This window comes from Bos grunniens, chromosome 9 (assembly GCF_055505025.1).
Source record: "Bos grunniens cultivar Pamir isolate PY7600 chromosome 9, Bosgru_T2T1.0, whole genome shotgun sequence".
NCBI lineage: Eukaryota > Metazoa > Chordata > Mammalia > Artiodactyla > Bovidae > Bos > Bos grunniens.
The window spans coordinates 39,385,120-39,408,644 of record NC_141173.1 but is presented as its reverse complement, the minus strand read 5'-3'; the positions used below and the strand labels follow the sequence as shown (position 1 = coordinate 39,408,644).

The following is a 23,525-nucleotide window of genomic DNA, read 5'->3' as shown; positions in this document are numbered from 1 at the left end:
AAGAGAATTGAGGTCACCAATGATCTTTGACTGAATGGTCAGTGTCAACTTGCCAGGTCTGTGAGTGAGACCAAGGTGGGGGTAGACCCTACAACACCAGCTGGCTCCACAGTGGTTGCCTTGGGGATCAGAGATTCCCACCAGAAGCTGCCTAATCTGCCAAAGAGTGAGCACATAAACAAGAGTTTTAGGTTAAGTCACTAAATACTGGGGTGGTTATATGGTGACAGACAACTGAAACAGCTGGGTAATAAATTCTTTGTGGGTGTCAGGAGATGGTTGGGATTTGGTAAGTTCTGTCTGGCTGGATTCACTTACAGTCTAAGCCTCAGTCAGTGACACACATTCACAAGAGTAACTTTGACAACAATTAGATGCTATATGTTTGTATTTCCCATAGTGAAAAACAAGTCTGGTAGGTAGGGTCAGAAGGTTTGCTGTTGGATTGGATGTGAGGATGAGGGGAACGGATCAGTTCAAGATGACTCCTAGGTTTTTGATCTGGGAAACTGGGTGGATGGTGGTGCCATTAATGGTGATTGGGAAAGATTGTGGAAGAGTAGGCTGTGACAGGGTGGGGGCATCAAGCATTTCCTGCTGGTTACGCCGAGTTTGAGGTGCCTATTAGGCAGCCCCAGCCTGTGTGAATGCTAAGTCACTTTAGTGGTATCCAACTCTTTGCGACCCTAGGGACTACAGCTGCCAGGCTCCTCTGTTCATGGGATTCTCCAGGCAAGAATACTGGAGTGGGTTGCCATGCACTCCTGTAGGGAATCTTCCTGACCCAGGGGTTGAAACTGAGTCTCTTATGTCTCCTGCATTGGCAGGCAGGTTCTTTGACCACTAGCACGGCCTGGGAAGCTCCAGGCAGCCCCAGAGGAAATGTCAAGTAAGTAGTGAGAGATATGCACCTGAACCCCAGAGAAAAGTTGGCACTAGATGTATAAACTGAGGTATAAACTGAGGTATGAACTGGCTTGTAGGTGATATTTAAAGCCATAGATCTCAGGGTAGGCCGAAGAGGAGATTAGAACTAAGCTCAGGAGACTTTGGGGTTGAGCAGAAGAGAGGACTTCCCTGGTGGCTCAGATGGTAAAGCATCTGCCTACAATGTGGGAGACCTGCATTCAATCCCTGGGTTGGGAAGATCTCCTGGAGAAGGAAATAGCAACCCACCTCCAGTATTGTTGCCTGGAAAATCCCATGGACAGAGGATCCTGGCAGGCTACAGTCCATGGGGTCGCAAAGAGTTAGACACGACTGAGTGACTTCACTTTCACAGAAGAGAGGAAAACAAAATTAAGAATGAATGGCCAATAATAAGATGAAACAAGATAGTGTAGTATCCTATAAGCAGTGAAAACATGCTTTAAGAAGGACGGACATGATGTATTAGGTAAAATGCTCCTGAGAGGTGGAATAAGATTGAAGACAGAATTATCCATTGGGTTTTAGCCAAATGGAGGTCATTGGAAACCTTCATAATATTTGTTTCAGTGCTTTGGTGAGGATAAAATCCTGATAAGATGCAGAATGGAGCGAGAATTATTGAGAGAGTGGGAAGTGTAGAAACGGAGACATCACGCAGGGACAACTTTTGAGTTTGGCTGTGAGCAGGAGCAGAAAAACAGGATGGGGGCTGGGAAAGGATGCATTTAAGAGCAGGGCACATTTTAGAGTAGGTGTGCATGCAGGCTGTTGGGAAGGAGAAGAGAAAATGGTGATTCATAGGGGAGGGATCATTTTCAGGATGAGGGAGACTGTAAGCAGTCTGAGAATATGGACAGTTCATTCATTTTGCATTAGTAAAGATGTAACATGCATACTGCCTATAGATAGGTTGTTAGATTTAGTAGTGGAACAAAGAAATCAAAGAGAGAATCCAAGAAAATTTGATTCTCATCAAATTTTGTCTATTGGATGGATGAAATAAAAGTTCAGCTCATCATCAGAGGGTGAGGAGGGGAAGCTGCTGTTGGTGATTTGAAGACAGAAGAAAATGTGACTGAGTTACCTTAGATAGTGAGAACATCAATTTCCTAGACATCTTTTAGGATTACATTATCAGTGTGAATGAGGTGAACCCCCAGTTGAAGCTTTGGTCATAAATTTAAAGTTAGACCAGTTTGCAAGATGGTGCGTTTTTCTCAGCTACATTCAGCAGGAAGTGAAGCGTTTAACTGGAATTGGAATTTTATCAGACAATAAAATGAACAGAGCAAGCAACAAAAGAGTTATGAATGTGGATATGGATATATAAATGTGCATGTGTGTTTATGTATAATTGTATAACATGGGATCAAAACTTGGTCAATAGTAAGGACAGAGGTAAAATAGAAGGGGGCAGAAATGTGGGCAGGGATAGAGAGAGAGCAGAACAGTGATAAGTCCAGTGAGTCGGGATCCCAGTGGGGTAAGACATGTTGGAGGGAGGACTCTGGAGTGAGTGAGCTGGAAAGACAAGCAGTAGTCAGAGAGTGGAGGCTTTAACCTGAGATATTAGAGGTGATGCCCTCACTGGTGGTGATGAGCATGGCATATAACCGTGGTAGTAGGTGGCTAAGGTAGGGTGGAAAAAGGTTTTTTGGAAGTGAGGAAATGAGAAGCCTGCAAAGCCAGGGCAGGAACGATAGAAATGTTAGTAGAAAGGAAGAGTTGAGCCCCGTGTTAAAAATCAGTCAATGAAGGAGAGTGACTTGGGAATCAGTAGTTGAGAACACCGAGGTGTGGGGGTGGGGGCAGGTCATGGGTGCTATAATCTGATGGCATGGTCTTTGGAAAGAATTAAGATTTTTAATAGAGAAGAAAGCAGATGTGGTGGGGAGGCAGCAGTGGAGAACCAGCTGTGGCTCTGTGTGAGAGGAGGGAGGAACAGCAGTCTCCACTTGCACGCGCTGCACCGGAAGCTTCATGCTCATTCCTATGAGACCCAGGGCTCCCTTTTTAGAGAAAGACAAATCACATATGAGATCATTTATACTGTGGAATCTAAAATACGACACAAATGAACCTATCTACAAAACAGAAACAGAATCTCAGATGTAGAGCACAGACGTGGGTGCCAAGAAGGAGGGGGTTGGGGGTGGGATGGAGTGGGAGGCTGGGGGTGGCAAATGTAAGCTTTTATATATAGAATGAATAAACAACAAGGTCTTATATAGCACAGAGAACTATATTCCATATCCTATGATAAACCATAATGGAAAAGGATAAAAAAAGAATGATATATATGTATAACTGAATCACAGCAGAAATTAACACAACATTGTAAATCGACTATATTTGAATAAAAAATATTGATTAAAAATGCTCCTCTTCTATAACAAATATTCAAATATTCTGAATATTTGAATATTCAGATAACAAATATTCAAATATTCTGAAATATTCCCTAGTTGTAATATAATGCAAAAAAAAAAAAGGATAATAAGTTAGATAATTTCATTTGAAAATGGAAAAAATGTTTGGTCATGACTCCACTAAAAGACCTAATGAAGCTGTTTGCTCTTTGGATCCGTTAAGGAAACACTGTGAACAGGACAGCAGCAGAGGCAGAGCATAAGAGGTGTGTAGCCTTCTTGGATGTGATTTTCCAAAATGTTGTACCACTCATAGAAGTTGCACAAAATAAAGCATAGTGTTCCCCCAACTTAACACGGAAGTTTTATTTCTGAAAAATTCAGCATATTTTAACACTATATAAATAATCCTTTGGGTTTATATGTAGAAGAGAGTTAAATTCTAGCTTCAGATGATTATAAATGGTGTCCTAAGTTACAGGTCCACATGGCAGGATACAGAGCAATTCCTCACTGCGAGGGACTGTTGCGCTCAAGGCGACAAACCCGACCCCTGGCGGAAGGAGCACCCAGTCACTTTGATGATTAACATTTCCAGTTTCTAAAATACTTGCTGACCACTGAGTTAGAATCACTAGGTAAGGCTCAGAGATAGTGTCAGGGGTACAAGGTGATTGCTGCCGACACCTCACGGGCTCCAGAAGACAGACTGCAAGGCGTTGGAGGTGGGGGTAGAAGGCTCAGTGATTCAAGGGGACTTTCAGAACTCTGGGGCTGAGCCTGGGAGAGCAGGAGGCTGGGCTTTCCTGGTGATGGACTTGAACAGAGACGTGAGCGCTGACAGGAGCCACATCCGGTGGTCTCTCAAGGGAAGCTGGGAAATCAGGTCAAATTACAGCTTCCTCTTCAGACTGGCCCTCACAGGCAGACTGCTGTGCAGAGGAGGGGCTGTGCTGAGTCCCAGCCCTGGGGTCCCTCAAGGGAGCATTTTTTCCCCCCACGTTTCCTCGCAGTTTTCATAGTTGTCAGCTTAATGACTGCATAATGTTCTGTGGTGCTGCTATTCCATGAATTATTAAACCATTACCCTGAAGTTGGAAATTTAGGTTGTTTCCATATTTTTGCTATTTAGAATTTGTTGCAGAGATTGTTGTCAAGTGTATTTCTTTTTGCTTCAGCTTATTTTTAAATTTTTTGTTGAAGTATAGTTGATTATGATAGTTTTTTTTAAAGATAAACTATCTAATTCATTATTTGAAATTTATTATTTCTACTTTTCCCTCCCTGCTATTCTCTGTGAGTGTATGTGATCTGTATACAGATTTCTTTTTTCTAAGTTAATTTTTATTGGAATATGGTTGCCGTACAATATTTCTGTAAAAAAAGTGAATAAGCTATATATACACATATATCCCCTGTTTTCTGGATTTATACTGCCTAAAGATAAACCTCTAGAAGTCCATGGTCCCAAACACCTTTCTAATTTTTTTTATGCTGTCATTTGCTATCCAGAAAGAGGTTTTTAAAACCAATTTACAGTACCATCAGAAATTGTGAGCATATTGATTTCACTGCAATCTCATCAAAATTAAGTGTCATTTAAGCTTTTTCTTCTTACATTAGTGGTTACAAGATGGAATCTCAAGATTGCTTTTAATTTAGGTTTTTGAATTATCAGCAAAAAAAGATATTTCTGTGTTTGTTTACTCTTTGTTATTCTCTATGCATACCTTTGTGCATTTCCCTTGTAAGATCTCAGTGTTTTTGTTCTATATTTGTATGAGCTCTTCACAGAACACATTGGTCACACATACACACACACTGTTTTCATTATTGATACAAAATTCTCATTTCTATATTCCACCTCTACCCTATGCTACCAGTCTGCTTTTCTTTTTGACACTCTGCTTTTGAAGAAAAGCTAGGCAGTATTCAATTCATTATTAATCAGTTGTGTTCCTAAAACAGAGGTTCTCAACTTTGGCTGTACACTGGAATCACCAGGAGAGCTTTAAAATCTATTGATGCTTGGGCTTCAGTTCTGATTTAATTGGCCTGGGTATTGGGATTTTTAAAAGCTCCCCAGGTAATTCTAATATGCAGCCAATGTAGAGAGCCATGATACTAAAATTTGTAAACTGTTTATTGGGTTAAAATAAAGTGGGAGGAGGTAGGTGGATGAAGGGGTGAGCATGAGCCTGCAGGGGTGATGAGAGAGCAAGTTACTGTGGAGGGGAGAGGTGGCAGTTGGAGTCCAGGCTGCACACTGGCATAAATAAGTCTGGGTATATTTCTTGGTCCTAGTCAATGCCAGCTTTCTTCTGACTTCATCCAGAATCAGGCTGCCCACTTTTTCTGATTTCCTAACACTATCCCTTCTTATGTAGTCCTTTCCTCTAAGACCCACTGTGGGACAGAACATACTCAATCTTGTAACTTCATTCCCATATGCCCAAGTGTGAAGCAGTCATGTGGCTTTTAGAAGAGAATTTGAGAGTAAAAGGCTCTCTCTGAGGATTTTCCATGGAACTCTCTGATCCCTTTTCTCTTTTTGATTTGCATTTTGGAGACAGGCAAAATATATGTCCTGAATGTCCCCGGTTTTTACTAGCTTTGGCTAACAATGAGATTGCCTTGACCCTGAAAGCCTACCTTTTGCTGGTTTGTTGCTCCCACTGACTGATAAGGACTTCACAAATCCCTGGGATGTGTCTCCTTTGTGCGTATAAGCAAGTCCACTCACATTCTTCCACTTTAGCCTTCTCACTGATATCAACCCTTGCAAACTCACTTGAAGATGAAACTGCTCTGTGAGGAGGATCTCTGCTGCCTTGGGTGCGACCAGATGGCACTAGTGGTAAAGAACCTACCTGCCAATGCAGGAGATCTGACAGATGCGGCTTTGATCCCTGAGTCGGGAAGATCCCCTGGAGGAGGACATGGCCACCCACTCCAGTATTCTTGCCTGGAGAATCCCATGGACAGAGGAGCCTGGCAGTCTACAGTCCACAGGGTCGCAAAGAGTCAAACACGACTGAAGCGACTTAGCACAGATTAGCACAAGACCATCATATAAGCATCCACATTTCAGAATAAAGCCTGACCAAGATGCTACTGGGTTCCAATGTGTGAACTCTGGAATGAGGCATAGGAAGGACTTCTAGAGAAGGTGATGAGGAAATGGGACCAGGCTGGCACTTCGGCCAACAAAGCAGATGCTGGCATGAGGGGGCCACCTGATTCCTGTTGTATTCCCTAAAACTGTACCCTAGCTTACAATGCATATGTGTTAAGTTTCTCCCGTCGTGTCCTAATTTTTGTGACCGTAGGGACTGTAATCTGCCAGGCTCCTTTGTCCATGAGATTCTCCAGGCAAAAATACTGCAGTGGGTGGCCATGTCCTCCTCCAGGGGATCTTCCTGATTCAGGGATCGAACCCATGTCTGTTATGTCTCCTGCACTGGCAGGTGGATTCTTTACCACCAGTGCCACCTGGGAAGCCCATCTAGCTGACAACAGGCAGTGGCAATTGCTGAGAGCAACAGAAGACAACAGGGAGGTAAGGAGGTGGAGAAAGAAAACCCCATTGCCACCTCCAGGGATCTTAGACTACCTTAAAAAACCATGTCCCTGGAGGGAAGATACTCTGTCTTGTTTACTGTGTACCTACACTGTTTGGTGTAGTCTCCAAAGTAGGGAACACTTAAATAATTGCTGAATAAGTCCACTGAGTAGGAGGAATTCCTGAGTTCTACTCTACTGCTTATATTGATTTGTTGGACTTTTCTGGCCAGTTGAATTACCACAGAAGCCTTCTTTCAGAGTTTTAAAAATGATGGACTTTTGCTCCGAAACTGTGTCAGGGGAAATAAAAGCAGAGTTCCACCACCTAAACATTGAACTGATCATTTACTACTTGAATCAATTGGTAGCATTCTGCTTGCTGATCTGTGGAAGAGGGATGATATTGGCCATTTTTACAAAGCTGTGTGAAAAATAAGAACTGTTTGGAAGTAAAAATCAGAATTAACTGACGTACACCTAATTTATTAGCCTGAATTAACCAAATGCTACTTGCTACCTCTCTTTTGACTTGGATGACAAATAGATAAACACAAAATAAATATTAGATGGGTTTGTATATTAAATGTATACTTTATATTTTTTGGAACAACTTCTAGAGGATACTTTGGAGGAAATAAAGGTTATAAAATGCCTTTGAGAGTTTTTAATAACAAATATTGTAGGAATCTGAATCATCAAACTGTATTTTGTGTATATAACTAATGTATATCTATACATTTAAGACAATTTTAATAATAAAGATAAAACAAAAAGACCATATTTTGCTTAACCATTATTATCCAAAAAAATGTAACCACTCAAAATGTTTATTCTCTGCTTCTCCTAGGAAGTTTAGATTTCATTAAAAATTATACACATGTAAACCATCAATGTCTAAAGTCTTATCTTCCAAGATTTGCCACACACTTATTGTTGAGATCATTGAACATATTTTGAACAAGAGCTTTTATAATCAAAAGCAAACAACTTGGAATATTTAGGAATTGAAAACTTTTAAGCAAGTAATTTTTTCAAAATAGAACAATCATGTGATGTTTGAGAAGTTGCTCAGTTACTGTAGATTTAGAGTTCTATTTCTTAGAGTACAGTTCAGTTCAGTTCAGTTCAGTTTAGTCGCTCATTCATGTCCGACTCTTTGCGACCCCATGAATCGCAGCACACCAGGCCTCCCTGTCCATCACCAACTCCCGGAGTCCACCCAAACTCACGTGCATCGAGTTGGTGATGCCATCCAGCCATCTCATCTTCTGTCATCCCCTTCGCCTCCTGCCCCCAATCCCTCCCAGCATCAGAGTCTTTTCCAATGAGTCAACTCTTTGCATGAGGTGGCCAAAGTATTGGAGTTTCAGCTTCAGCATCAGTCCTTCCAATGAACACCCAGGACTGATCTCCTTTAGGATGGACTGGTTGGATCTCCTTGCAGTCCAAGGGACTCTCAAGAGTCTTCTCCAACACCACAGTTCAAAAGTATCAATTCTTTGACGCTCAGCTTTCTTCACAGTCCAACTCTCACATCCATACATGACCACTGGAAAAACCATAGCCTTGACTAAACCAACCTTTGTTGGCAAAGTGATATCTCTGCTTAGAGTACAGTGGGCTAGGTATTTGCACACTCACATTAAAATAAAATTTTGATAATATGTAGTCTGAAATATTTTTTAAAGCATAGAAGAGTTGTTGTTGTTGTTCAGTTGCTAAGTCGTATCCAAATCTTTGCAACCCCATGGACTGCAGCACACCAGGCTTCCCTGTTCTTCTCTGTCTCCTGGAGTTTGCTCAAACTCATATCTGTTGAGTTGTGATGCCATCCAACCATCTCGTCCTCTGTCATTCCCTTCTCCTCCTGCCTTTCATCTTTCCCAGAATCAGTGTCTTTTCCAATGAGTCGGCCCTTCATGTCAGTTGGCCAAATATTGGAGCTTTGGCTTCAGTGTCAGTTCTTTCAGTGAATATTCAGGGTTGACTTCTTTTAGGATTAACCAGTTTGATCTCCTTGCAGTCCAAGGGACTCTCAAGAGTCTTCTCCAGCACCACAGTTTGAAAGCATCAATTCCTTGGCACTCAGCCTTCTTTATGGTCCAACCCTCACATCTGTATATGACTAATGGAAAAGCTATAGCTTTGACTGAATGAACCTTTGTCAGCAAAGTGATGTTTCTGCTTTTTAATATACTGTTTAGGTTTTTCATAGCTTTTCTTTCAAGGAGCAATAGTCTTTTAATTTCATGGCTGCATATGCAGTGATTTTGGAGCCCAAGAAAATAAAATTTCTCACTGTTTCCACTTTTTCCCCATCTATTTGCCATGAAGTGATGGGACCAGATGTCATGATCTTAGTTTTTTGAATGTTTTAAGCCAACATTTCACTCTCCTCTTTCACCCTCATCAAGAGGCTCTTTAGTTTCTCTTCAATTTATGCCATTAGAGTGGTATCATTTCCATATTTGTGGTTGTTGATATTTCTCCTGGCAATCTTGAGTCCAGCTTGTGCTTCATCCAGCCCAGCATTTTGCATGATGTACTCTGCATACAAATTAAATAAGCAGGATGACAATATTCAGCCTTGATGTACTCCTTTCTCAATTTTGCACTAGTCCCCTGTTCCATGTCCGGTTCTAGCTTTTGCTTCTTGACCTGCACACAGGTTTCTCACGAGGCAAGTAAGGTGGTCTGGTATTCCCATCTCTTTAAGACTTTTCCATAGAAGTGTTAATAATATTGTAAAAAAATTACTAGGCCAATCTTAAGTGAAGGCAAAACAACTGAGAGGAATGTAATTTTGCCCTAAAGTTATTTGGCAAAAGCTGCTGAAGCCAGCAAGCTTGGGTTTGTTTTAATAGTCCAAGAGACTGAGAGGACTTAGAACAAAGCCTATCAAAAGTAGGGAACTATCTGATGAGACCCTGCCCATAAAACTAGGACCCCAGAGGGCTAGATCCTTAGGGGAAGGGTCAACCAGAAATGAATGTACACTTCCTACACCTACCTCCAGTGGACTGTGAAGAAAGTGGTTTTGGTTCTGACGAGAGCCAGTATTGGAAGGGACTGGCCTTAACACATCTCAGCCCACAAAAATCTGCCCTGGTGCATTTTTTAACACACATTTTATATCATTTGGGTAGTTAAACTTCCAGCCTAAATTTAGATTAAAGTGGTCTGACGGTGGCAGTGGCCTCGGGCAGCTGGGTAGAAGCAATAAGAAATTCTCTCTGGATGAAAACATCTTCATAATAGGCCACAAAGAAGTCCCACAATTAAGTTTCCATGAAAAATGAGCTGCTCGCAGTAAAAAATAACTAAGCACACAAGGAAATTGGCACCATGAAGGAAATCCAATAGGAAAACAGATAGAGAAACAATATCTACAAAGGTTTCATATGCTTCAAGGAATATAAAACCACCATGCTTACTATATTTAAAGAAATAAAAGACAAACTTGGAAATATCTACATGGAATAAAAAATCTTAAAAATTAGCCAAACAATTTTGAAAAAAATCCAAGTAGAACTTCTAGAAAAAACAGAATTGGAATTTAAAACGCATCATATGGGTTAAAAATACTAGATGAAATAAAAAGAGAATTAGTAAATTGGAAGATAATTCAGAAAAAAATTACCCAGGATGATTTTCTTTCTATTTATAGCATCAGATGCAGTGCTGTGTCTTGTATGGAAGGGATAAATGATAGCAGTAGACTTTTCTGCATTAGAAATTGAATGTGGCACCTATGTGTACAGTGAACACGTGTAATCCTGGCGAACTTTCAATGGTAGATGAAACTTTTAACTTTGCTTGAGATTATAGTTTGGTTTTTGACTTTTACCAATTATCTTCCAAGACATCAAATGTCCAGCATTTACTCACTCTTCCTTTCTTTCTTCTTTAAATTTCCGAGTCACTTTATAACTTTGTAATATTTAGTCTACCTTGGATTATGTACCAGTTTCTTACTAGACTGAGGTCAGGGAATCTACTGATCCACTGTCTGGCCTTGCAGGTACTCCAAGACATACCTCTCACTTGAAAGAAAGAAAAGCAAGAAGAGAAGGGGTGAGGGATGGAAGAAAGAGAGTCAAGGGTCGGGAGAGAGAGAGAAAAGAAAGTGAGAGGGAGGAGAAAGCCTTCCTAACTAAATATAGGGTGACTATAAATGACTTTTTTGGAAGAGAATGTTTCTAGAAGAGGATAAGGAGTATATAAAATAAACTCAGGATTATAAATTTTGCAAAGAAATGAAAGAAATGTGATTTAAGTGGAGTTTGCAGATGCTGCAGGTTAGGAGGAATGCAATATCAAAAAGAGTCAATTACATGCAAAAGGACCTAAATAAAAAAAATGGATTGGAAAGGGTAAAATGACTTCTCACTTTGAAGTAGAAAATTATGTATCTGTAGGAAAATAACTTGGGAGACATAAAATTATCTAAGAGTGGGTAAAACCTGCAAAGAAATGTAAGCATGAAAAAAATGACATTTATAATGTTAATCAGACTTCCCTGGTGGTAGTGGCTAAGACTGCACTCCTAATGCAGGGGCCCAGGATTGAACCCTGGTCAGGAAACTTGGAGAAGGCAATGGCACCCCACTCCAGTACTCTTGCCTGGAAACTCCCATGGACGGAGGAACCTGGTGGGCTGCAGTCCATGGGGTCGCTTAAGAGTCGGGCATGACTGAGCGACTTCACTTTCACTTTTCACTTTCATGCACTGGAGAAGGAAATGGCAACCCACTCCAGTATTCTTGCCTGGAGAATCCCAGAAACAGAGGAGCTTAGTGGGCTGCTGTCTATGGGATCACACAGAGTCGGACATGACTGAAGAGATGCAGCAGCAGCAGCAGCAGGAAACTAGATCCCATGTGCAGTAACTAAGATCTGATGCAGCCAAATAAATAAACATTAAAAAAAAGCAATTATCCTTCAATAAAAAAATAATTTTTTGTAAATTTATTTATTTTAATTGGAGGCAAATTACTTTACAATATTGTAGTGGTTTTTGCCATACATTCACATGAATCAGCCATGGGTGTACATGTGTTCCCCATCCTGAACCCTCCTCCCACCTCCCTCCCCTCAGGGTCATCCCAGTGCACCTGCCCTGAGTGCCCTGTCTCATGCATCAAAACTGTACTGGCGATCTATTTCACGTATGATAGTATACATGTTTCAATGCTGTTCTCTCAAACCATCCCACTCTCGCCTTCTCCCACAGAGTCCAAAATTACATCTGTGTCTCTTTTGCTGTCTCACAGATAGGGTCATCATTACCATCTTTCTAAATTCCATATATATGCGTTAATATACTATACTTGTGTTTTTCTTTCTGGCTTACTTCACTCTGTATAATAGGCTCCAGTTTCATCCACCTCATTAGAACTGATTCAAATGTATTCTTTTTAATAGCCAAGTAATATTCCATTGTGTATATGTACCACAGCTTTCTTATCCATTTGTCTACTGATGGACATCTAGGTTGCTTCCATGTCCTAGCTATTGTAAACAGTGCTGCGATGAACATTGGAGTACATGTGTCTCTTTCAATTCTGGTTTCCTTGGTGTGTATGCCCAGCAGTGGGATTGCTGGATCATAAGGCAGTTCTATTTCCAGTTTTTTAAGGAATCTCCACACTGTTCTACATAGTGGCTGTACTAGTTTGCATTCCTACCAACAGTGTAAGAGGGTTTCCTTTTCTCCACACCCTCTCCAGCATTTATTGTTTGTAGACTTTTTGATAGTAGCCATTCTGACCGGCATGAGGTGGTACCTCATTGTGGTTTTGATCTGCATTTCTCTGATAATGAGTGATGTTGAACATCTTTTCATGTGTTTGTTAGCCATTTGTATGTTTTCTTTGGAGAAATGTCTGTTTAGTTCTTTGGCCCATTTTTTGATTGGGTAGTTTATTTTTCTGGTATTGAGTTGCATGAGCTGCTTATATATTTTTGAGATTAATTCTTTATCAGTTGCTTCATTTGCTATTGTTTTCTCCCATTCTGAAGGCTGTCTTTTCACCTTGCTTATAGTTTCCTTCATTGTGCAAAAGCTTTTAAGTTTAATTAGGTCCTATTTGTTTATTTTTGCTTTTGTTTCCATTACTCTAAGAGGTGGGTCATAGAGGATCCCGCTGTGATTATGTCAGAGAGTGTTTTGCCTATGTTTTCCTCTAGGAGTTTTATAGTTTCTGGTCTTACATTTAGATCTTTAATCCATTTTGAGTTTATTTTTGTGTATGGTGTTAGAAAGTGTTTGAGTTTCATTCTTTTACAAGTGGTTGACCAGTTTTCCCAGTTCCACTTGTTAAAAATAAATTAAAAAAATAAGTAACCAATAAAAAAATTAATAATGCTAATCATAACTACCACTTAGTTGAGCTCTTTGTATATACCAGTTACTGAGCTGGTCACTTTGTCTACAGTATTCCCTGAATGCTCCCAATCACCCTGTATCAGGGATTAGAATCTCTTTTTTTTTTAAGTTGAAGAAATGGGTGCTTAAAGAGGTAAGATAAGTTTCCCAAGCTTGCGTCGCTATTAAGAGGCAAAGCTAGGATTCAGTCTGAATTGCTGAGGTTCCCAAACCCTTGCTTTCCCCTCCACCACATGTTTCCATCATGTGTAACTGTAGTTAGCAACAAAGTGGTGACAACCGAGAAGAGTTTCCCAATAAAAGTTGATCAAATTCAGGGAACTGACCTAAGATGTTTAAAAAAGATGGAAAGTTCAGACCAAATGCAAAAATTAAAAATCTCACTTCTTTGGTGAATTCTGGAACTGCCTCTCAGGAAATGTAAATTCACATTTGACAAAGCAGATAATATACCTTGTAGGAGGAAGGTATACAGGGATTAGAAAAGCAAGAATGACTTGGTAAGCGAAAAAAGTTAAATGTTTAATGTGGAAACGATTATAGTGAATAATGGCAGGAAGGAATTATAACAAATAAAAGAGAATCCATGAATCCTCACTGACTAAGAAGTTTATAAACAGTGGGAAGGTAAACCATTTTACAGAAGAATGTCAGCTAATAAATGTGGATGCAATGATAACAGAAAGACACTGTTTTATATAGCCATGGTATTAATACATTCAGGGAAGAATCATCAGTGGAAGATAAAATAATTGGGTGAAAGACCATGGGGAAAGAGAATACCTACATAGTCTCAAAGGATCCATTGATAATAGATTTCTCATTAATAACAAAGAGAAAACAATACCTTTACAATGGAGAAATCTAGTGGACACCACCTTAATCACACGATCAAACATCACTAATAATGAGACAAACAAGCATTGTGTGTGTCTTTGATGTGATATAATAAGAATACAGTATCCCTGTGTGTTAAGTTGAACCACATTTAATTGCTGATATCTGACTCGTTTTGGTCTATAAAAATGACAATTTCACTTGATTCAAACTAATTTCTGGTGCATCACATGAATTTATTTCTGAATAAACAACTTGTGCTCATTTGCTTAATCGTGTCTGACTCCTTTGCTACCCTATGGACTGTAGCCCACCAGGCTCCTCTGTCCACAGAATTCTCCAGGCAAGAATACTGGATTGGGTTGCCATTTTCTTCTCCAGGGGATCTTCCCACACCAGAAATAGAACCCAAATCTCCTGTGTTAGCAGATAGATTCTTTACCATTGAGCCAATAAGGAAGCCCTTGAAGAAACCGCTAGACAAATGCAAATTGAAGTCATTCTGCAAAATAACTGACCTGGATTCTTACAATGTAAATTTCATGAAAGAATTTTTTTTAAAGGCTGAGGGAACTCCTTTAGGTTGAAGGAGACTAAAGAGACATGATAACCAAATACAATGATTGCTACCTTTTCAGATCCTAAATTGGGAAGGAAAACTCAGCTATGATGAATATTATTGGGATAAATGGAGAAATCTGAATGTAGGCTGTATTTTATTAGATAATAGTACTATGTCAGTTGTGAAATTTTATGAGTATGATCATTGTACTGTGGTTATGAAAGAGAGTGCCTTTGTTATTAGAAGATATATGCCGAAGTATTTGGGGTGAAGGATTATAAGAGCAGCAAATAATTCTTTAAAGGCTTGCAGGTGCTGCACAAAATGAGTGTGTATGTGTAGGTATCACGCATACACAAAAAGAAGGCATAAATGTGGCAAAATATTAACAACTGGCCGATCTAGTTGAATGGTATATGCTATTTAATTGTGCTTTTCTTTCAACCTTCCTGTAGGTTTGACCTTTTTCAAAATAAAACTTTGGAGGGGAGAAAAAAGAACTGTCATGATTTTTATTCAGAATATACATGCTAGGCTTTTGGGTGCTTTCCTGAATGGAATCTTTTGACACTATGACCAGCTGTATTGTGAACGGGATAATTTTTAAAAAGACGGAGTTGAAGTAGAGATGACGTCCCTTACCCAGAGGAAAACGATGAGTTTCCACTTTGCTGCTAATGGAATCGCTAAGCACCCTGTGGCGTGTCGGTGCATTTGTGAATGGAGCCTCACTTTGCGCAACGACGGAGCTGCAGGTAGGCACTCTCTTGGGTGTCCATGAATCCATCTTCATCTGTGCATTAGTATAAAGCTCCCTCAGGGATTTAGAGATTTTTTTTTTAATATTGAGTTTTACTTGGATCTTAGAGCTGTTGGGAAAATTATGAATTTGTAGAACAACTGCATAATTGGAATTAAAAAAAAAATCTCTTTAGTAAAAATAGAAACATCTAGCTCTCCAATTTAAAAAAATTAGGGTCTTGAGGACTTAGAGCAGATGCTGCGTCCCTACTGCGCCTTGGCCACCCTGACCCCTGCTGTGAACCCAGAGCAGAGCAGATGGAAAAGCCTTCCCTCTTTATGTCCTTAGAACTTCATCTTTCCTGAGCATCTCATTGTTACTGTAGCTGGAGTTTGCCACTCCTCATGCCAGGCTTGCTGCCAAGACTGTCTTTGTTTTCTCCCTGGCCTTCAGTCAAGGTTTGGGTTCTTTGCAAGCATTTCTTCCCGTCTGCTCTCCCTCCGTTCACTCTTTTCCTTCTGTCTTGTCAGCGTTCCCTTTGTCCTTTTGGCTTTCCTGCTCTCTCTTCCTGCCAGCAAGTCTGTGCCATTTCCCTCCCATTCCTGATCTCACTTTCAATGTAATTCCATTTCTCTGGGAGACAGAAATAGATGGATGAAGGGGCGAGTCAGCCTTTATAGCACACACATGTACCCCCTTCCAAGATGATAGTGAAATAAAAGGTTATTTAAAAAGAAAAAAAAAAAACCTCTCACCTGGAGTTTTGATTTCTGTAAAAAACTTCAACAGTCCTTTTTCAAGAGTCATATTAATCTTCAACTATAGGCTTGTGGTGTTTAGCAAACAGATCTGGATTAAAAATTAGTTTCACTGCTCACAATGTGAACTTGGATGAGTTATTTCCCCTTTCTATAGTCCTGGCATTTTGTTTATTTTAAATCTGAGAAATGGGTATGATGATAGTGCCTTTCTCAAAGGGTTGCTTTGAAGAGTGAATGAAATGATGCATTTAAAGTATCTGGCAGAACATGGAAGCAGCCTAAATGTTCGTCAACAGATGAATGGATAAAGGTGTGGTACATATATACAATGGAATATTATCAGCCATAAAAAGAAATGAAATCGGGTTATTTGCATAAACATGGATGGACCTAGAGACAGTCATACAGAGTGAAGTAAGTCAGAAAGAGAAAAACAAATATTGTAGATTGAAGCATATATGTGGAAGCTAGAGGAATGGTAGAGATGACCTTATTTGCAAAACAGAAATAGAGACACAAATGTAGAGAACAGATGTATGATACAAGGGGTAAAGGGAAGGGATCAGAGGAGTTGGGAGATTGATATTGACACATACAGACTATTGATGTGTGTGCTCCGTCTCTCAGTTGTGTCTGACTCTATGGACAGCAGCCCGCCAGGCTCCTCTGTCCATGGGATTTCCCAGGCAAGAATACTGGCATTGGTTGCCATTTCCCTCTCCAGGGGGAGAAGGGAACATAGACGACTGATGGGAACATACTGTATGGCGTAGGGAGCTCTACTTAACGCACTGAAGTGACCTGAGTGGGAGAGGGTGTGTGTGTATGTATGGCTGACTCCTTTTGCTATGCAGTAGAAACTAACACAACATTGTAAAGCAATTATACTGCAATACAAATTAGTTTAAAAAACTGAAACATAAAAAAATAAAGTACCTGGCAGAGGGCCTTGCAGACGGTAGCTCTCTGTAAAAGCTTGTGCTATCACTGACTTCTTCAGGCCATCAGTGTCCAAAACCATCAGCCACAAGTGATCTCTTCCCCCTTGAGACCCCTGGCCCAGCTCTGACACTATTTATTATGCTGTCCTTTATTGCTTTTCTGCCTGCCTTTTCTTCCCTTCCCACCATTCTCTTTCTCTCTCTTTTTCCTTTTACATTCTCTTTATCTTCCCCATCTTGTTTTCTCTTTCCCTCTTCTACTCTCCCACAAAGACTTCAACAACACACCCAACATAAAAATAGTTGAAGACTATTTTAGCAATAGTTGAAGAGAAAATAGGTGAAGGGAAGATGAGGACAGAGATGTCATAAAGCCAGAGTTAAGAGGAAATGTATGACTGCATAGTGTGGATATACATAATTGCTAGTTGAGGTACCATTTTACTGAGCTTCCTGGCAGCCAAAGGAAAAGAGACAAAAAAAATTAGGAGTAGTGAGATTAAGGAAACATATAGAAACTGTAGTTCTTTTTCTGAGCACTTTTGTGGATTCTTATAAAAGGAACACCGAGTAATATAAATAAATGATGTCTAGCATAACAATGTGTCTACTTTCATAATAGTTATGATGATAAACTTCAGAGAGTTGTTTCTTGTGATGCCAATAAGACTGAAGATATAAAGCTGAGGTTCAATCCTGTAAACACATTTTTACAAGGAGTTAAAATAGCCTGCTCAATGTCGGCAATCCTCCAAGGTCTGGCATGCTGCAAGGACACAGTTTAGAGTAGAAAGAGGAATAAACAGGCTCGTGTCCTTCAGGCAACCCTCTATAGATCTTATCTCTGTCAACCAAGCTTTTGAAAAGGATATGAAAGAATTCAAGGCAAGGCCCTGAGTTATGGGTACCCTCTGCTGTTGGTGAAGGACAGAGAGATGTGACTGGATGATCAGGCAGGTGGAGATTAACACTAAGGTCCTTTTCAAAAACTGAAAATTAAGAGTCAAGCAAATATACTTGCCTAAACAGAACGATCCCATTTCTGTGTGTAGAGAGTTGAATGTTTACCTGCAGGCAGGGTCAAAATAGTCTTTTGTTCTGACATTGGATGATTTTTTATGGTACATTATTAAATATGAGAGAAGTTGTATTCCATTGTGAGGACAAAGGGCACAGATAAATGTACGAAAAAAAAATACGCCAAAAAGTCTGTGGAAAAAATCTCTGAAAAGTGGGATTCTGGGTGATGTTTTTCTTTCCTATGCATTATTCTATAGTAAGCAGATGTTATTTTAGCTATAAGGAAAAAATAGAGCAATGAAGTTTGTTTTCAGAGAAAAAAGTTACCCTGAGCTTCTTTGACACATGGATGAGAAGCTAAATGCAGCCACAAAGTTCCACAGCACTGGTTCTAAACTAGCTGTGTTTTGGAATCCCCTTGTTGTTTAGTTGCTAAGTCATGTCCAACCTTTTGCAACCAGGGAAGCCCTTTAGAATCCCTTCAGATCAGATCAGTCACTCAGTCGTGTCCGACTCTGCGACCCCATGAATCGCAGCACGCCAGGCCTCCCTGTCCATCACCAACTCCCAGAGTTCACTGAGACTCACGAGTCAGTGATGCCATCCAGCCATCTCATCCTCTGTCGTCCCCTTCTCCTCCTGCCCCCAATCCCTCCCAGCATCAGAGTCTTTTCCAATGAGTCAACTCTTCACGTGAGGTGGCCAAAGTACTGGAGTTTCAGCTTTAGCATCTCTTTAAAAGATAGTGATGGCCTCAAAGGCACATGAAAAGACATTCAACATCACTAGTTATTAGAGAAATTCAAATCAAAACTACAATGAAATATCCCACCGCCCACCAGTCAGAATGGCTGTCATCAAAAAACCCACAAACAATGAATGCTGGCGAGAGTGTGGAGAGAAGGGAACCCCACTATACTGTTGGTGGGGATGTAAATTGGTACAGTCACTATGGAGAACAATATGGAGGTTCCTTAAAAAGCTAAAAATAGAGCTACCTTATGACCCCACAATCCCACTTCTGGGCAAATACCTGGAGAAAAACATGATCCAAAAGGATACAAGCCTCCCAATACTCATTGCAGCACTGTTCACTGCAGCCAGACAGGAAGCAATGTAAATGTCCATCGACAGAAGAATGGATAAACAAGATGTGGTAAATATATATGATGGAATATTACTCAGCCATTCAAAAGAAGGAAATAATGCCATTTGTAGCGATGTGGATGGACCTAGAGAGTATCATAGTGAGTGAAGAAAGTCAGACAGAGAAGGAGAAATATCATATGACATCCCTTATGTGTGGAAACTAAAAAGAAATGATACAAATGAACTTACTTACAAAACAAGAAAGAGATTCACAGACTTAGAAAATGAACTTATGGTTGCTGGGGGACAGGGATAGTTAGGAACTTTGGGGAGGTCATGTACACAGTGCTATATTTAAAATGGATAACCAACAAAGACCTACTGTATAGCAATGGAACTCTGCTTAATGTTACGTGCCAGCCTAGATGGGACAGAAGTTTCAGGGAGGATGGATACGTGATGTGTATGGCTGAGTCCCTTCGCTGTTCACCTGAAACTACCACAAATCGTTAATCAGCTATACGCCAATACAAAATAAAACGTGTAAAATTGAAAAAGTTAGTGATGGTCTGGCCCCACTTCAGATCAGCTAAGTTAGGATCTCTGAGAGTGGAACCAAGAATTGGCATTTAAAAGAATCCTAGGTAGTTATGCGCAGTTGGGTTAAGAGCCACCACACCATGCTGTAGAACACACCCAAAATCATTGAACCCTGGACAATGTTCCAAGCAGGTGTACTCATTCTTGGGGTCTATATGGCCCTCCGCCATCTGTCCTCTGCTCTCTTCTCTCACATCAGCTTTCACTTCAGTCTTATTTATTCAGCTCCCAGAGCAGTGTGTGGCACATAGTAGGTTCTAAATTTAAAACAAAGTAGGACTGTATATTGTCACCCTGCTTATTTAACTTCTATGCAGAGTACATCATGAGAAACACTGGGCTGGAAGAAGCACAAGCTGTAATCAAGATTGCAGGGAGAAATATCAATAACCTCAGATATGCAGATGACACCACCCTTATGGCAGAAAGTGAAGAAGAACTAAAGGGCCTCTTGATGAAAGTGAAAGAGGAGAGTGAAAAAGTTGGCTTAAAGCTCAACATTCAGAAAACGAAGATCATGGCATCCGGTCCCATCACTTCATGGCAAATACATAGGGAAACAGTGGAAACAGTGTCAGACTTTATGTTTTGGGGCTCCAAAATGACTGCAGATGGTGACTGCAGCCATGAAATTAAAAGACGCTTACTCCTTGGAAGGAAAGTTGTGACCAACCTAGATAGCATATTCAAAAGCTGAGACATTACTTTGCCAACAAAGGTCCGTCTAGTCAAGGCTATGGTTTTTCCTGTGGTCATGTATGGATGTGAGAGTTGGACTGTGAAGAAAGCTGAGTGCCAAAGAATTGAGGCTTTTGAACTGTGGTGTTGGAGAAGACTCTTGAGAGTCCCTTGGACTGCAAGGAGATCCAACCAGTCCATCCTAAAGGAGATCAGTCCTGGGTGTTCATTGGAAGGACTGATGTTGAACCTGAAACTCCAATCCTTTGGCCACCTCATGCGAAGAGTTGACTCATTGGAAAAGACTCTGATGCTGGGAGGGATTGAGGGCAGGAGGAGAAGGGGATGACAGAGGATGAGATGGCTGGATGGCATCACCGACTCGATGGATGTGAGTCTGAGTGAACTCTGGGAGTTGGTGATGGACAGGGAGGCCTGGCGTGCTGCGATTCATGGGGTCACAAAGAGTCGGACATGACTAAGCTACTGAACTGAACTGAACTGAGGACTGTATGAATCTATGGATATGGCAACTTGACTGTGGCCACAGAAAAAAATAAACATCTGTGTTTAAGTAGCACAGTTTTCTATGAATTGTATTGATATTGTTTGGTTTTGATGTCTCAACTGATTTTGGGTATTACTGAGAATAAAAAGTGTCGTTTTTTTAAATAGTTGATTTAATCATTCTTTTTGTAATCACTGGATATGAGGACCATTTAGTCATTAGGCCAATTTTTTAATGCAAGACCAGAATGTATGCTTCATGAATACAGGGTCTGCCTTTCTTACCACTATATCTCCTCAACCTAGGAAAGTGCCTGGCTTGTAGTAGGCAGCCAGTGAATATTTGCATTAAATAATAATGAGTGTAATATGAATATAGAGGAAAGTACTTATTTCCCATGTGATAGGTTAGGATTTTTGTTTGGGGGTGAGGTAGAAGCTATGCACACACTCATGCAAAAGTAGTATCCAATTACTTAGACAATTGTTGAACAAAGACATGACTGAAAAGTTATAAAATCATGTTGAGATGTTGTTTGAAAATCCACCTTTTGTATGAGAGGATTGAATAAAGCACAGCTGGCAGCACCCTGGCCCCAACATGGCCGCCAGAATAGTATTTAAAGAATGGAAGCCAGATCATGTTTCTCCTCTCTTCAAGACTTTCCAATGACCTTATCTCACACCATATACAAAAATTAACTTAAAATAGATCAAAGGCCTAAACATAAGAGCTAACACTATAAAACTCTTAGAAGAAGACAGAGAAGGAATGCTTCACAGTGTTGGATTTGGCAATGGTATTTTGTATATGATACCAAAAGCAGAGGGATCAAAAGAAAAAATTGATAAATTAGAATCCACCAAAATTAAAATCTTTCGGACATGAAAAGCATTATTAAGAGAGTAAAGAAGTAATTTCCAAAACAGGGGACAATATTTGCAAATCATATATCTGAAATAGTATTGATCTCCAGAACATATAAATAACACTTACAACTTGACAGCAAAAAAAACAAAGAGCCCCATTGAAAAAGAGTCAAAGGACTTATAGCTGTTTTCCCCAAGAAGATGACAAATGGCTGGTAAACATGAAAAGGTGTTCAACATCACTAACCTTTGCTGCTGTTGTTATTTAGTCACTAAGTTGTGTCTAACTCTTTTTCAACTCCACGGACTATATCCTGCCAGGCTCTTCTGTCCATGGAATTCTCCATGAAACAATACTGAAATGAGTTGACATTTTCTTCTCCAGGGAATCTTTCCAATGCAGGGTTTGAATCCAAGTCTCCTGCATTGGTAGGTGGATCCTTCACCACTGAGCCACCTGGGAAGCCCTCATTGGTAATTAGGGAACTCTAAATCAAAAGCATGAGATACCACTTCACAACCATTAGGATGACTATTATTAATAAAAATATACATACACACACACACACACACAGAAAATAGCAAGTGTTGGTGAGGATGTGGAGAAATTAGAACCCTTGTGCATAGGCGGTGGGAATGTAAAATAATGCAGCTGCTATGAAACCATTATGGTGATTCTTCAAAAAATTAAACATAGAAGGAAAAACACTAATACAGTATATTTAACGCATATATATGGAATTTAGAAAGATGGTAACGATGACCCTATATGTAAGATAGCAAAAGAAACATAGATGTAAAGAACAGACTTTTGGACTCTGTGGGAGAAGGTAAGGGTGGGATGATTTGAGAGAATAGCATTGAAACATGTATATTATCATATGTGAAACAGATCGCCAGTCCAGGTTCGATTCATGAGACAAGGTGCTCAGGGCTGGTGCACTGGGATGACCCTGAGGGATGGGATGGGGAGGGAGGTGCAAGGGGGTTCAGGATGGGGGACACATGTACACCCGTGACTGATTCATGTCAATGTATAGCAAAAACCACTACAATATTGTAAAGTAATTAGCCTCCAATTAAAATAAATAAATTTAAAAAATCAAACATGGAGTTGCCATATGATCTAGCAATTCCATTTCCAGGTATTTATATAACCAAAAGAATTGAAAACAGAAATTCAGAGATATTTGTACAGCCCTATTCATAGAAGAATTACTCAGAATAGCCAAAAAGAGGAATCAACATGTGCCCATCAATAGAAGAATGTATAAACAAAATGTGGCATATACAGACAATGGAATATTACTCAGTCTTAAAAAGGATGAACATTTTGGCACATGAAGCAATGTAGATGAACCTTGAGAACGTTGTACTTAATGAGATAAGCCAGTCACAAAAGGATAATTCTTGTATGATTCCATTTATATAAGGTACAAGAATAGCAAGATCAAAAGGCTGAAAGTAGAGCAATGGTTGCCAGGGGCTTAGAGGGAATGGGGAGTTATTGTTTAATTGGTACAGAGTTTCAATTTGTATTGATGAGAAAGTTCTGGAGATGGATAGTGGTGATAGTTGAACAGCAAGGTGAATGTACTTAATACCACTTAACTGTACACTTAATGTAAAATTAATCATTTTAACCATTGTTGTGTATATTTTCCCCT

At 40.0% G+C, this 23,525-nt stretch overlaps 1 long non-coding RNA gene across 3 annotated transcripts in view; it reads left to right on the top strand.

Annotated features, from left to right (window-relative positions):
• LOC147365822 (uncharacterized) overlaps positions 1-23,525 on the top strand; it is an 87,422-nt gene that overhangs the window by 5,523 nt on the left and 58,374 nt on the right. For all 3 annotated transcript variants that reach the window (XR_015132834.1, XR_015132833.1, XR_015132832.1), the window contains exon 2: positions 15,106-15,405. This is a non-coding gene — a long non-coding RNA (uncharacterized LOC147365822). The remainder of the gene's footprint in view (positions 1-15,105; positions 15,406-23,525) is intronic.